The sequence below is a fragment of the Pristis pectinata genome, chromosome 39 (genome assembly GCF_009764475.1).
Source record: "Pristis pectinata isolate sPriPec2 chromosome 39, sPriPec2.1.pri, whole genome shotgun sequence".
NCBI lineage: Eukaryota > Metazoa > Chordata > Chondrichthyes > Rhinopristiformes > Pristidae > Pristis > Pristis pectinata.
In genome coordinates this window covers 8,484,628-8,500,134 of record NC_067442.1, presented here as the reverse complement: position 1 = coordinate 8,500,134, position 15,507 = coordinate 8,484,628, and the positions used below count along the sequence as shown (strand labels likewise).

General features: G+C 44.2%; 1 non-coding gene across 1 annotated transcript; it reads right to left on the bottom strand.

Annotated features, from left to right (window-relative positions):
- Positions 1-879: 879 nt before the first annotated feature.
- LOC127587289 (small nucleolar RNA U3) lies at positions 880-1,096 on the bottom strand. The gene has a single exon (XR_007958770.1). It is a non-coding gene; the product is annotated as a small nucleolar RNA U3 (small nucleolar RNA).
- Between the last annotated feature and the right edge of the window lie 14,411 nt (positions 1,097-15,507).

Below are 15,507 nucleotides of genomic sequence, written 5' to 3'. Positions count from 1 at the left end.
ATCAATACATTCAGTAATGTTACCGTATTTTTACAACCATAAAACCATTGCCACTCATGGAGCCCCCTGAGGTGATTCAACATTTCAATGTTAGCAAACCAACAGTCTGCAAAGAGGTGGGTGACCGTCTCTTCCCCACTGCAGCCGGCCCCGAGGGCAGCGTGCGTTGGAGATGATCTTTCCTCTGTACAGGACGGACCTGACTGTGAGGCCCCTCTCACCGCCAGCCAAGTGAGGTCTCGGAGCTTGTTGCTGATTTCTGGCAAAGAGTGGTTTTCCAGATGTTTTGGGCCGTTTGCTCAGGGAACCACCTGGCAGTATTCATCGTGCGGGATGGCAGTGCGGGACCTTCCGTGCTGACCACTGCCTGATGGACGTGCTCAGAGGCGTTTGCTTGGAAGAACTCTTGCACAAAGGACAGGTAGTGCGGCAACGTCCAGCTGTCTGGGACGTTGTACGGGAACGGGGCCAGAGCTACCCCAGGGTCAGGTAGAACCTCAACACGTAGCGACACTTGGCCCATGGACATTGGTTCCACACACAGCCTGATGCAGCCACACACAAAGGTGATCATCAGGATGAGGGCAGCCTTGGGTACAATTTTGGCCCCATTCACCTGGGACATCTGCATCCTGACCCGTCGGACTCTCTCAATCTGTGACCCGAGATGAACTGGAACACAGCCCGGGTGTTTACCGAAGTGGAGGAGCGGGGCTACGGGCCGCTCCTGCGCCAACTACGGCACCCCTGAGAGCACATCACAGTAAATAGATCCAGGAACCACCATCTCCACTCAAATAATTAGGGTTATATAAAACATAAAGAAAACACGACCTCAACATGTATCATTTCTCCTTTTTCTCCTCAAAACAAAGATCAACCACTCAGACAGCGTTTCCTCCCTCCACAACTCCCGCACTGGGAGAAGGGAACGGTCATCAATGCCCGCAAACCGCTGTGTAAAACAAAGCTTGCGGCCCGCTTCGCGCTCAGGAGAAAACGCCACAGCTCCTCCTCGTGGTTGTGAGACCGGACTGTTCAGTCCACGATTTCTCCAGTCACAGACTATAGAAATGATCCTTCAAAGTATAGTCTTACCTCCCACCTCCCGCTGCGCAGCTCTCCATCCACAACAACACACCTTTACCCTACGGTGGGTCGCGATCCTCTACTCCGCTATTCACAGAGCCCAAAAAGGAATGGAATATGTTATATAATCATCTCCTTCCATCTTTTCTGAACGAGTTAATAGGGAGAAAATCGTACTTTCTGTTGTGTAAAATTACACAGAATGCACGAATATTTGCATAAATTGGCAACCAGCTCCAATCACCGATCTGCTCCTAGATCAGAAAGTATTACAGTAAATTCCCCGGAACTAAATATGTTTCAACAGACACGAAAAGCAAGAGACGAGCGCTCTCTCATTTGCTCACGTACAGAGACAGTGAAATAAATAAATCCTCTCTGCTCCTGTTGGGAGGAAGTTGCTCCAGTCTCCGGCCGGGGACATCTACTGGGTAAAGCTGGTATTGCAGCAACAACTTTCCCTGAGTAACATACTTTTCTACAGTACACACATCGGGACAGGTTCTCCGGGTTCATTATACCACCAATTCAATACCTTCTCTTTCAGTGTGTTAACCGACCTCTCCTGTTTCCTGTTTAAAACAATACACTGACAAAGTGATCAGACGGTATTACACAGAGACAAAAAATTTTCCCGAGCAGGCTGTTAAAGTTATTTGAGAATGTTTCATGTTAGAATAAAAGAGCCAATGTAATCAAGGACCCCTTGAATCCCGGTATTTCTCTCCTTTCCTCTCTCCCTCGGGCAGCAGATACAAAAGCCTGACAGCATGTTGCACCAGACTCAAATACAGCGTCTATTTCGCTGTTATCAAACGCTTGGACGGATATCTCATACCCTAAAGATGCACTCTTGATCTTCCAATCTTACTTGTTGTTGTGTGATGGATTATCACTTTCCAGGCCCCAAGGGGTTAACTGCTTACCTCAGCTTTTTTAGCACAACAGCAGAAACCGCAGAAAATGTTCATTTATCTCCTCAGCTTTTCAGCACAGCAGCAAGACTTGTCCAAAGGTCAAGAAGTGTTTGCTTATTCAGCTAAAATCCCCTTCGCAAAAAAAAACAGCAGAAATTGTCCGAGAGTCAAGATGTTTATTGTTAATATTTAACTAGTATTATTTAGCCATCTTCTTGCGAAACAACACTATCCAGACTCAGAACGCCTTGTGTTGACATGACAGAGACTGCAACCTGCTCAGAAGAAACAACATTGTCCATGTTAAACTAAAGCTTCAACCATCTGACCTGATCAGTGCAGTTGTGTAAACTGCACATGCATATGGGGTCTCACGACATGACTGGACAAAAATATACAGTATAAATGTTGGGGGAATGACAGGGAGAAGGGGGTTACAAAGGGAAGACTCAGAATTCATTCCTCGGTGTTTGGGTTTTGCGACGGATGACTTGTTCGTCTGCAACTTGTTGGTATGACTGTTTAGCTTGGAAGAATTGTACTTGTGTCTGAGAATCCCTTGCAAGTTACAAGTCTTGTTAAGAATTGCTTATTGGACTTGAACGTGCCTCACTTCAAATAAAATAAACTGTGTTTAAACTGCTTCGTTAGCTGGAAATATATTCTCCTTGATTGGAAGGGGGGACCCACCACTCGAACTAGTGATTATCGACAGCTGAACCTTTCCGTAGAGGTTAAAGTAGTGAAGTAAACTAGTCCTTGAAAAGCAGGTTGGTCATCTCCCTATGGTGAGGGTACTCGTGAGATACTTATGCCGGATAGAACTTAAAACCTTGACCTAAGTTTAGAGCTCTCGGACGGTCCACTCAATATCATTACAGTGCACTTTATTTGGTTGCGTGCACTGCACCTTCTCTGTAACTGTAACTCTCTATTCTGCATTCTGTTCTGTGTTATTTTTACAACGTTGATGTCGTTATGTCTGGCGTGATCTGCCCGGAACGCACGCAAAGAAGCTTTACGCTGTATCTCGGTAAATGTTGACAATAACAAACCAACACCAACGCCAACCAATACCAAAACCTGTTCTCTGGCAGTGAGAGGGACCCATCCCACCAGACCCATCCTACACGACAGGAGTCTCACTCCCAGTGGCCGCTGCCCTCGGGACGGCTGCGGTGCGAATGAAACGATCGTCCTCGTGAACTGTGCGTTTGTCAGGAATGTCGGCAAAAGGAAGCAAAGGTCCGTTCCGAGGTTCTTCCCGAGTAGCTGCGTAACAGAGAACTCTCTGATCTTCGGGCTGTTCCCACGGCCACACCCAGACAGATATCAGGGGCTGCTGGAAAATCATCAGCCAGGCGAAAGACACCCGACACTCGTTGTTCTCTCAGTAGGATGAGATGTCCGTAATGGAATGCTGATGGTTGGCACATTCCAGGCTTCAGGAGTACGTGCGAGAGAGCGGAGAGAGCCGGAAATTAACGAAGAGTGAGTTTTTTTTTCCAGTGTTCGGGATCGTGGCGAGTGACTGCGCAGGCGCGTGACGTCACTCGGAAGCGTGCGGTCGATTTAAAAGGAAGACCGCCATATCCAGCGGGCAGTGTCGGAGCGGGCAGCGGAGTGATAGGGAGCAGAGTGGGTTAGGCTTTGGCCCAAGGGGCTTCTGCGAGACCGGGTAAGAGGCGAGACTATAGAGAGGGGGTAAGTTATTAGTTTATTTATTTATCTCGGTGGTATTTAGCAGTATGCATCTGGGGTTGGTCTTATGTTTGGAGTGTCAGATGTGGGGACCCTAGGAGACTACCAGCCTCCCCGATGATTACATCTGCACAAAGTGCACCGAGATGCGGCTCCTCAAGGAACGGGTTGAGAGTCTGGAGCAACAGCTCGATGACCTTCGGCTGATTAGGGAGAGCGAGCAGGAAATAGACAGGAGTTATAAAGAGTTTGTAGACAGTACCTCTGTGGCGGTCCCCCTCGAAAATCACTATCTCATTTTAGATTCCTTTGGATAGGATGGCCTGACAGAGGAAGATCTCGGCAACCGGGACCTTGGCATCGTGCCTGGTACTGCGGTCCAGCGAGGAAAGAGAAATACAGTGGTTATTGGGGATTCTATAGTGAGGGGAACGGATAACAGATTCTGCTAAACCGACAATGAATCTCGGATGGTGTGTTGCCTCACTGGTGCCGGGGTACGGGATGTCACGGACGGGGTCCAGAATGTTCTGAGGGGAGAGGATGAGCAGCCAGAAGTCTTGGTGAAGAAGTGAAGGGTTAAGAATTGCAACCATACCTATAACTGGTAAACTATATATATATATATATATATATATATGCATTTACATTTCTCTAGCAAGCTGCTGACCCAATAGTTAGGTTGGAATGTTAAGTATGTTAACTGCCTTTGTTTCGGGTAACGGACCATTCCGATATGTCAGACGGTGGCGATACTGGGTGTAATTAACATCGAGGTGAAGACTTGGTCTGAACAATGAAGGGTGATACCTGCCTTTGAAAGCCTTGATTATAACTCAATTATACTAAGACAAAAGGTGTGATAGCTGTCTCGGGATCTCTATAGCTTGACCGAAACTCGCGGCACCGTTTGCATAGGATGTACGTGACAATTCCTGTATAAATGTCTGTCTGCCCTTTGTTAGGGGAGAACTCGGGAAGTGACTCTTAGTGAGTGCTGAAGAGAATTCTCCTAGCGGTGCACTGCTAATAAAGGTATTTGTTCGAATCGACCTCGTGGTACTGTGTTACTTGCAGCGGACAGAAGGGGAAAATTAATTTCGGGACGACATTGGTACATGTAGGTACCAATGACATAGGTAGAAAAAGAGAAGAGGTCCTGAAGGAGGAATACAAGGAGTTAGGGAGAAGGTTGAGAAGTGGGACCTCAAGGCTGGTAATTTCAGGATTATTACCTGTACCACGTGCCAATGGTAGAAATAGACAGTTCTGGCAGATGAATGCGTCGTTGAGTGACTGGTGCAGGGTGTAGGGCTTCAGATTTCTGGATCATTGGGACCTTTTTGGGGGGAGGCGTCACCTATTCACTAAGGATGAGTTGCACCTAAACTCCAAAGGGTCCAATATCCTGGCGGGAATGTTTAATTTAGCTGTTGGGGAGGGTTTAAACTAATCTGGTAGGGGGATGGAAACCAGGATGTTAGGATACAAGATGTTAGGGTAAGGGAGGAAGTTTATAGAAACAGGTCAAAGCCAGTGTGTAGTGAGGATGGCAAGAAGGACAGGCAGGTGAGAAGTCAGGATAATTTGCTGAACAATAGAAGTATAACAAAATCAATAGTAGTTACTGGACTAAATGTACTATATTTAAATGCACGTAGCATTAGGAATAAAGTAGATGACCTAGGGCACAACTACAGGTTAATAAATACGACATTGTGGCAATCACCGAGTCATGGCTTTATGACGGATGTGATTGGGAACTGAAAGTCCAGGGGTGTACAGTGTATAGGAAGGATAGGCGGGTAGGCGGAGGGGGAGGTGTGGCCATGATGGTTAGTAATGATATAAAATCAATAGAAAGGAAGGACATTGGGTCAGAAGAGGCGGAATCCTTGTGGTGAAGATAAGAAATAGCAAGGGTAAAAGAACAATAGTAGCAGTTATATATAGGCCCCCTAATAGCAGTCAGAAGGTGGACGATAAGTTGCAGTTTGAAATAGAAAAAGAGTGCCAGAGTGACAATGTGAAGATAATTATCGGGGATTTTAACATGAAGGTGGACTGGGAAATCCAGCAAGGCAGAAGATCTCAGGAGGGTGAGTTTGTCGATGTCTATGGGACGGTTTTTTGGAGCAACTTGTTTATGAGCCCACCAGGGGATCGGCTGTTTTGGATTGGGTGCTGTGTAATAAACCGGAGGTGATTAGGGAAATAAAGGTAAAGGAACCATTGGGAACTGGTGATAACAATATGATTGAGTTCAGTTTCAAATTTGAGAAGGAGAAGCTGATAACTGGTGTATCGATATTTCAGTGGAACAAAGGACATTACAGTGGTATGAGAGAGGAGTTAGCTTAAATTGATTGGAAGAGTAAGCTAGCTGGAGGGACGACGGAGCAGAAATGGACGGAATTTCTACAAGAAATAAGGAAAATTCTGGATAGATATATTCCAAGAAAAAAGAACGTTTTGAATGGAAAAAAGGCACAAATGTGGATAACGAGAGAGGTGAAGGCTAAAACAAAAGAAAAAGGGAGGGCATACAAGGAAGCAAACATTAGTGGGAAAACAGAAGACTGTGAAATTTAAAAACCTGCAGAAAGAAACTAAGAAGGCCATTAGGAAAGAAAAAATGAATTATGAAAGGAAGTTGGCAGATAACATTCGAAAGAATACAAAGAGTTTTTTTTAAATATATAAGGAGTAAAAGAGAGACACGGATTGATATGGGATCAATCGATAACGGTGCGGGAGAGATTATAATGGATGATAAGGAGATGGCAGAGGAACTAAATGAGTATTTTGCATCGGTCTTCACTGTGGAGGACATCAGCAATATACCGGATAATCAGGTGTCTCACGGAATGGAACTGAGTTCAGTTAAGATTACTAGAGAGAAGGTGCTGGGAAAACTAAATGGGCTAAAGATTGATAAGTCTCCTGGACCGGATGAGGTGCATCACCCGGTTATGAAGGAGGTGGCTTTAGAGATAGCGGAGGCATTGGTGATAATTTTCCAGGAATCGATAGATTCCGGCATGGTTCCGGAGGACTGGATGGTCGCAAATGTAGATCCGCTGTATAAGAAAGGTGGGAGGCAGCATAAAGGAAATTACAGACCTATTAGTCTGACGTAAGTGGTGGGAAATTTATTGGAATCTATCCTCAAGGATGAGGGTATGGAATACCTAGAGGTGCAAGGCAATATAGGTCCTAGACAACATGGTTTTGTGAAGCGAAGATCCTGCCTGACCAACCTATTAGAGTTTTTTGAAGAAATAACAGGTAGGGTGGATAAGGGAGAGGCGGTAGATGTTGTGCATTTAGACTTTCAAAAGGCCTTCGACAAGGTGCCTCATAAGATACTGATTAATAAGATGAGAGGTCATGGAATTACAGGTAGGATAACAGAATGGGTGGAGCATTGGCTGGTTGGCAGGAAGCAAAGGGTGGGAATAAAAGGATCTCGTTCTGGTTGGCTACCGGTTACTAGTGATGTTCCGCAGGGGTCGGTGTTGGGGCCGTTTCTTTTTACCTTGTACATTAACGATTTGGATGATGGAGTAAATGGTGTTGTGGCTCACTTTGCGGATGACACCAAGATAAGTGGAGGAGTAGGGAGTATTGAGGAGACAAGAAAGTTGCAGAGAGACTTAGATAGTTTGGGAGAATTGGCAAGAAAATGGCAGATGAGATTCAATGTTGAGAAATGTGCAGTTGTATACTTTGTAAACAGAAATAAACGGGAAGATTATCTAGAAGGAGAGAAAATTCAAAGTACAGAAGTAGAAAGGGACTTGAGGGTACACGTGCAGGATACTTTAAAGATTAACCACCAGGTCGGATCGGTGGTAAAGAAAACGAATGCTATGTTGGCATTCATTTCGAGAGGTATACTGTATAAAAGTAAGGAAGTGTTAATGAGGCTCTACGGGGCACTAGTGAGGCCTCATTTGGAATACTGTGCACGGTTTTGGGCCCCATATCTTGTGAAAGATGTGCTGATGTTGGAGAGGGTTCAGAGGATATTTACGAGGATGATTCCAGGAATGAAAGGGCTTTCGTATGATGAGCGTTTGTCAGCTCTTGGACTGTACTCACTGGAATACAGAAGAATGAGAGCGGACCTCATAGAGACATTTAAAATGTTGAAAGGACTGAACAGAGTAGATGTTGCTAGGCTGTTTCCCTTGGTGGGTGAGTCCAGGACCAGAGAGCACAAACTTAGAATTAGAGGGTACAGGTTTAAAACAGATGAGGAGAAACTTCTTTAGCCAGAGGGTGGTGAATTTGTGGAATTCCTTGCCACGTACAGCAGTGGAGGCCAGATAATTGGAGGCGTTTAAGGAAGAGATAGATATCTAAATTGTCGGAGTATCAAGGGATATGGGGATAAGGCCGTAAATTGGGTAGGAATAGTATGGTTTTGTTTGCGCCCCCCCCCCCCAGTTTCGCATTACTTTTTCTTTTTTTTCCTTTTCCTTGGAGCAGACTCGATGGGCCGAATGGCCTGCTTCTGCTCCCTTGTCTTGTGATCTTGTGAAAACAATATTACAGAAAAGGAAACGTATGAAATTTTCAGCATTCTTTGAAGTACAACCTATTTCCTACAAATCGAATCACCAGGTCCCTTGTAATCAGAGATCTGAGCACTTCGGCAATACTGGGATTATTTCTATTCCTTTTCAATCCAGGAGCTCTGAATATCCATGTTCGCATTACATGTAGTCGCTTCTGAACCAGTCTTTCTCTGCCGCGGGATGTATTCGAGACGGTGGGCTTCAGCAAACCTTAAGCGAACCGACAGGTTTATCTGATTTTGTCCTTCATGCAATATAGCTGCATATCCTTTTGGAATAAGCGGCAATATCAAATCTGGAGGTACATTCAGAATCGTGGGACGGACATTCGCAGGCTCTCCTTTCAAATACGAGTCATATCGAATAATCTGTCCTGATTTTGAATCTAGTTGGCTCCCCGCCCCCATTTTTTGTTAAGTGACAGTGTTAGATATATTGCTCAGTGACGTACGTCACCGACAGTCAAAATTCACTCGACCATCATCCCTGTTTTTAATCAGTTTCTTTGACACCCTCCTCCCCTGCACCACCACTACAGACACTACCGTTCCCGCTACTTTTGTTTTCCTCTGGGAGTGCAGGACACGCTTAGCCTGACCAGCCGGGCATGTTCTCCTGTTCTACATTTCACAAATTTAATTTTCCTTTTTCTCTGTTCCTGTCTGATTCCACCCCTCACCCCCACCTCCACTCTCAAACTGCTCCCATTCACTCTTTGACCAGATAACCTATTTACAGCGAATGCCCATGGACTCCGCCTTTTTTATTCTGTCAGGAACCTCCGGCTATCCAACGTCACTCCCAGCCCCGCTCACCCCAGCCATTTAACACGTTTAATTTTGTATCCCCGCCAATTCTGACAAGGCGTCTTTGAACAGAAAAGTTAGCCCCGTTTCCCTTCTCACAGATGCGGCCTGAGTATTTCCAGCATTTTCTGTTTTTGTTTTCGATTCCCAGCATCTGCAGATTTTTTGGTTAAACGTCGACGATTATTCTGCCTCAAGAGTTGCCGCCTGATCCGTTGAATTCCGCCAGCAGTTTGATTGGTTCCAGATCACAACATTTGATGTCGCTTGTATCTCCTGAATGAATTGAGCTGACAGACGCGTTCTGAAGGAACTCATCAAACTGAACGATGGCTTGGGACCGGAACGGTCAGCTGGATATGTGAGGATTGGGTTGGCGTTAGGAATGGGCCGGATTCTGGCTCAAGAATAAATACACAAAATAAATAATACGATTTCCTCTTAATTTTTTGATTGACAGATAATTGGTAAGATTCCTGTCTTTCCAAGCAGTGGATCTGAACGCAGAACTGAGGAGCAGGATGGTCCCCAAATATCATTGACTAGCTGAGGTTTCAGAAACTCAGCAGTGAGTAGTTTGTATCAGCGTCCCCTAGTACTCCTTGAAATATACCGATGATGTCCGGCATCATGAAAGACCACAGAAACCGAGTGCTGTTGACAGTTTTAATCAACATGAGTAGGCATCGTGTCCATCGGAGACACATTGTGGTGACTCCGCGCATTGAACGGTCATATTGGATGACTCGCGGCAACCGGCAGTGCCAGTGAACCCGGGGAATATGGATAGAATATTATTGTCCTGCGTTATTATATGTGAAGTATCATTGTCGCCTAACATTGGCGAAACAGGGTCACTGACCTCGAGCATGACAAATATAGCATCACTGAATCGAGGCATTGTCTCGTTTAAGGATACCGAGCATGATGAATTGACTGCAAATATACCGAGCACTAACAGTATTATGACAACAGATGTGTTTAATGGGTACTGGCGAACGTCACTGAGTATAATGGATACCATTCGCTGCCTCCTCGATACGGGCATTTTACACATACGGTCAGGTTGCCCGGAGGTTGTGAGATGAAGCTTTACACCCTGGCACTGTGATATATCAACAAGGACCCCGAACAATTAGGGGACTGCTTTTTCAATGAATGTGACAGGATATTTCAAAGCTCTCTTCACCTCTTCCCTAAACTTGGACTGAGTCGCCGTGTAAATAAACGTATTCGTGCAGCAACTAATATTACATAGCAAAAATCCGACGTCGTGAAAGACCAGCTCAGAATCAGTCCATTCTCCTCCTGTTCCTGAGATCTGATAATGGACGAATTCTACAACAAACGTCAACCACAGGAGGATGAAGCTCCCAGAGAGAGTAAAAAGTAGAATTATAGACCTCCTCCTGCTCTCCATCTCTGGGTCACTGCGGTACTCACCCTTACTCTGACCTCTCAGCCCCTTACGGACCCGACTGGCCATTAAAATGTTCCGAACTGTCAGAGCGTTGAGCGGTAGAATCACAGTGAAAGGGATCAACGGATTCAAAACCGCATCGAGCCAGTCAAATCCCACCCAACTGGGGTCAGTATAATAATTTGATTTAGTAACACAGAACCATGGTACGTTATCGATTATCTCCCTGTGCTTACGAGTGAAGTAAAATGGAATATTCTTCAGACAGAACAAAACACCTATTGTTGTTAGAACTACAGCCGCAGTTTTCCCAGTGCAATATTTTGGTTTCAACTTCTGGCAACAGATGGCGACAAATCGATCAAATGTGAACGTGACGGTGAACCAGACTGACCAGTCTGTGGCTGCATATGTCAGTGCAAGGTTAACACGGCAAAGAGTGGTGATGTCCAGGACACTCACAGGGAAATAATGATAATTGATCTTATGGAAGATGACTTCAGTGATAATAAGAAGTAGATCTGCCGCTGCCATGGCCACGAGGTAGCGAGTGGTGCAGGTGGAGAGGCCGCACTTTCCCCGGGACAGGATCACAATGGCGACTAAATTCACTGGAGAAAGAGAAAGGAGAGTCATTGGGGATGAAAGAAAACGGTGCTCCCATACTGATAACCGGCACAATGGTATCATCAAAATAAGAAGGGGATGGGAATTACATAAATTGTTGGAACCTTAAAGATCTCCAGCAGCCCCAACCTCCCTCTTCCAGGATAAACGGAGGTGGCAAATGTGAGCTTTAGAGCGGGTAGGGAAGGAGCAGGCTAACCGTCATTGGAGGAGCTGGTCCTTACAATGTTTTAACGGACAAGAGAATAGGAAGTAGGAGTTGGCCATTCGGTATCTCGAGTTTGGACGGTCATTTATCAAAATAATTAATGATCTAATGCGTCACTGCCATTTACTTGCAAACAACTCAGAAACTTCGGTTCTCCTAAAGTACATTAGTCAGTTAATCTCTATTTGGTATCACGAGAGAGACTTAGCATCGATTGCCCTTCCGTTCAGAAAATTCCAAGAGTTTACCACATAATGATTGGAGAATTTTCTCCTCACCTTAGTTTCCAATTGTTTACCTCTGTTCTGAATATTGTTACCTTTTGTCCAACACTACTAAAAAGGAAAGTCATTATTCCTGCATCCAGCTTGTCGACCGCCATAAAAGGATTATATGTTTCAACAATGCATCGTATCACTTTGAACTAAGGACAACTTACTTCATACAGCAAACCGGCCATCACTGTAATCAGTCCAGTTTGTCTTAGCTGCATATATTTCATGGAGAGTAAGACCGAAACTGTATAGGGTATTCCAGTTTCGATCTTACCGAGGACAAATTCAACCGCAATCTCCTTCCTTGTCTATGTATTCAAATAAACTCCAAATAAAGTAACATATGCTTTACCTTTCTTATCTCTTGCCTCTCTGCATATTGGGATTCAGTAACTGGTATAAAGCATCCTCTTATAAAGCAGCATCACCCAGAAATCCTCAGTTTATCAAATGTATGGCACTAATCAGAACATGCCAATCCAAGAAGGAGGCGATTAGCACAACACTGTCTTCTTCCCGCTGACCGATTCTCAATGCATAGCACTATATTGTACCCAATTGCATCAGTTATAAATTTGGTGACTGATCTACTGTCTAGCACTTTATCTAGAAACTTCCTAAAATCCAAATAGGCCAATCCACCTGCTGGAAGTTATTCATTCTATCAGATTAATTACGAATGAACTCTGCAGGTGGATGAAGAGTGTTTTTTATCATGTTTTTATCTGGGGATAGAAGTTTGCGGATTTAACTAATGTTGGCTGTGAAAGTCACGATCTGTAAGTGGAGGCGACGAGATTTCAGAGGGAAGGAAGGGATACTATGCAGTCCAGTAGTTTCTCTGTTGCTGAACTAGCAGCACACTGACTGCAATTCTACAGAAACATCCACTCCCAGTAATACGCAGCCCCTGGTTCAGGCGATCCAGTCTAATTAATACTTCTTCCACCCAACAATTCTGGAGGGACATGTACTCAAAGTAATATACTACGCCTGATTCAGAATATGAACTTCCGATAGACACCATTCACTCAGTACAATTCTACTATGGCTGATTCCCTCTCCGTTATGTGGTCTCAGGACTACGTGATGCACTCAGGTCAGTATAAAATCCTCGGAGGAATGCACTTCCAGAGAGCCGTCTGCCTTGATCTATTATACTGAAGGCAATGACGACGCTCTAAGGGCTCCGTGAGAAAAAAAGCAGATGTTTATTTTTGGATAGCAGAATCTAATAAAAGAAGCAGTGATTGTTTTGTCGATTTACTTTCATGGATCGTGTATTTCTGCAACCATAACCGTGGTGGCAGCTTCCACCATTATCATAGGCGAAGTAGATATCACATGTAGAATCAGGAGAGAGGCACAGAAAGCACTTCTGGCTCAATCATCTCCGCTGTTTAATGCAATTCTGTCTCATCCATTGTCTCAGTAGCGTAGTACTGTGATTTCTCGGTTACGTTTTAATTCACTTTTCATCTTCAGATATATCTGCGTCGGGTACATTTAAAGTCCTTACCTCTACAGCTTCACTGAAACAATTAGTTTTTATTACATTATTTAATATAGACTCTGGATTTTACATAGTGCATGTATCAGGCTAAATGGGTTATTGCTCCGTGTTTTGTCTCTGCCTCCTTCTTAAACATCATGCCGCCCTCCAACAGTATGTACGGATAAGTTGAAAGTATCATCGTGTATCTTCTATTTCCATGGCTATCCCTTTAAGTATTCTGTGATGCAGAATATTAGTGGCTGAATATTTATATACTACCAATCCCATAATTCAGTCAGCAATATTTTGCACGAATGTCCAGTTCTTTAATTTCTCCCTTTCATTTGTCTACAATCTTGAAATTTGTTAACTTACTAATTCTTAACACCTGTCCCAATGTATTTGCTTCCTGGTTTTATCATTAAATTGATGCATAATAAAACTGCTCGGGCAACTTCCTTTGTTGCATGCACTTACCAGGAACCCCAACGACGGCAATGATCACGTACAATATTTTCTCCACACAGTAGTACACATTCAGCATTTTCCATGTGATAAGCAGTTCTCTTTATGCTGCAGATAATCCGATAACTATCTTTTCTGGGCGCTACATTCCCAGCGGCTTTATATACTTCGGTTTGCGTCCCAAAGGATCAATGAGGTGCTAACAGAATTAAAAACAGGGAGATACGAAGAGATTACCACATCTGCAATTAATCGCAGTTTCGACAGATTGTGTTTTATTCACAGATTTAATGGAGAAACAGTGAAGAATGAAAATGTGATTACATTATTGATTGGAAATTGGTAGCTATGTCGGTACAATTTGAAGCACCTTTCACCATCTCTTCCTCTCATGTCGTTTGCCTGATCTCCTTCAATCTGCGTCATTCACCAATTCAATTCCAAATGTTCCGGCCCTCTCAGGGCAGATAACAGCCACAAAGGTGGGCATTGTGGGATTTTCATCTTTGCATCCGGTGACTGAAGAATTAATTTAATTGATCATTTCAAATACAGTTTATCAGTGATAAATTATTTAAATCAATACAGCATGAATTTACTGATTCCCTTTTCGACCAATACAGATCATCTACATATTATGGTTTTCCAGATATAACGTATTGCATAGAACAAAGTACGTAGAACAGTAGGGCACAAGAACAGGCTCTTTCGCCCACGGTGTCGGTGTCGATAATGATGCCAATCAAAACTAATCCAATCTGCCTGTGAGTGAGCATGTCTATATGCCTTTTAAACGAAGCTATCCTGTCTTCTTCCACTACCCAGGTTCTGCTCTAACTCCATCTACAAATTTGCAGATGATACCACCGTTGTAGGCGGTATCTCAAACAGCGATGTGTCGGAGTAAAGGAAGGAGATAGAGAGCTTAGTGGAATGGTGTCATGACAACAACCTTTCCCTCAATATCAGCAAAACAAAAGAACTGGTCATTGCCTTCAGAAAAGGAAGCGGTGCACCACCTGTCAACATTAATGGTGCTGAGGTCAAGAGGGTTGAGAGATTCAAGTTCCTGGGAGTGAACATAACCAACAACCTTTCCTGATCAAATCACGTAGATGCCAGGACCAAGAAATCTCACCAGAGCCTCTACTACCCAGGAGGCTAAAGAAATTTGGTTTGTCCCCTTTGACTCTCACCAACTTCTATCGATGCACCATAGAAAACATGCTATCTGGATGTATCACGGCTTGGTACGGCAACTGCTCTGTCCAGGACTGCAAGAAACTCCAGAGAGTTGTGGACACAGCCCAGCGCATCACGGACACCAGCCTCCCCTCCTTGGACTCTGTCTTTACCTCTCGTTATATTGGTGAAACAGCCAGCATTATCAAATACCTCACCCACCCGGAGCATTCTCTCTTCTCTCCTCTTCTATCGGGTAGAAGATACAGGAGCCTGAGGGCACGTACCACCAGATTTAAGGACAGTTTCTACCCCACTGTGATAAGACTTTTGAACGGTTCCTTTATATAATGAGATGGACTATGACCTCACGATCTACCTTGTTGTGATCTTGCACCTTATTGCACTGCACTTCCACTGTATGTGTGACACTTTACTCTGCACTGTTACTGTTTTTACCGGTACTACATCAATGCACTTTTTACTAACTCATTGTAACTGCACTGTGTAATAAATTGACCTGTACGATCGGTTTGTAAGAGAAGTTTTTCACTGTACCTCGGTAAAAGTGACGATAATAAATCATACCAATACCACTTCCCCTGTTAACGTTTTATAGTTAATTGCCCCCTCTGTGTGTAAAAAAAATGCTTCGCAAATCTCCTCTGAACGTTCCCTTCTCGCCTTAAGGCTATGGCCTCTTGGTTTGGATATTACATCCGAGAAAGATACTGTGACT